Source organism: Uranotaenia lowii, chromosome 1 (genome assembly GCF_029784155.1).
Source record: "Uranotaenia lowii strain MFRU-FL chromosome 1, ASM2978415v1, whole genome shotgun sequence".
Classification (NCBI taxonomy): domain Eukaryota; kingdom Metazoa; phylum Arthropoda; class Insecta; order Diptera; family Culicidae; genus Uranotaenia; species Uranotaenia lowii.
The window spans coordinates 22,604,337-22,605,387 of record NC_073691.1 but is presented as its reverse complement, the minus strand read 5'-3'; positions in this window follow the sequence as shown (position 1 = coordinate 22,605,387).

Below are 1,051 nucleotides of genomic sequence, written 5' to 3'. Positions count from 1 at the left end.
TGAATCTGAAATCTGAATCTGAAATCTGAATCTGAAATCTGAATCTGAAATCTGAATCTGAAATCTGAATCTGAAATCTGAATCTGAAATCTGAATCTGAAATCTGAATCTGAAATCTGAATCTGAAATCTGAATCTGAAATCTGAATCTGAAATCTGAATCTGAAATCTGAATCTGAAATCTGAATCTGAAATCTGAATCTGAAATCTGAATCTGAAATCTGAATCTGAAATCTGAATCTGAAATCTGAATCTGAAATCTGAATCTGAAATCTGAATCTGAAATCTGAATCTGAAATCTGAATCTGAAATCTGAATCTGAAATCTGAATCTGAAATCTGAATCTGAAATCTGAATCTGAAATCTGAATCTGAAATCTGAATCTGAAATCTGAATCTGAAATCTGAATCTGAAATCTGAATCTGAAATCTGAATCTGAAATCTGAATCTGAAATCTGAATCTGAAATCTGAATCTGAAATCTGAATCTGAAATCTGAATCTGAAATCTGAATCTGAAATCTGAAATCTGAATCTGAAATCTGAATCTGAAATCTGAATCTGAAATCTGAATCTGAAATCTGAATCTGAAATCTGAATCTGAAATCTGAATCTGAAATCTGAATCTGAAATCTGAATCTGAAATCTGAATCTGAAATCTGAATCTGAAATCTGAATCTGAAATCTGAATCTGAAATCTGAATCTGAAATCTGAATCTGAAATCTGAATCTAAAATCTGAATCTGAAATCTGAATCTGAAATCTGAATCTGAAATCTGAATCTGAAATCTGAATCTGAAATCTGAATCTGAAATCTGAATCTGAAATCTGAATCTGAAATCTGAATCTGAAATCTGAATCTGAAATCTGAATCTGAAATCTGAATCTGAAATCTGAATCTGAAATCTGAATCTGAAATCTGAATCTGAAATCTGAATTTGAAATCTGAATTTGAAATCTGAATTTGAAATCTGAATCTGAAATCTGAATCTGAAATCTGAATCTGAAATCTGAATCTGAATCTGAATCTGAATCTGAAATCTGAATCTGAAAT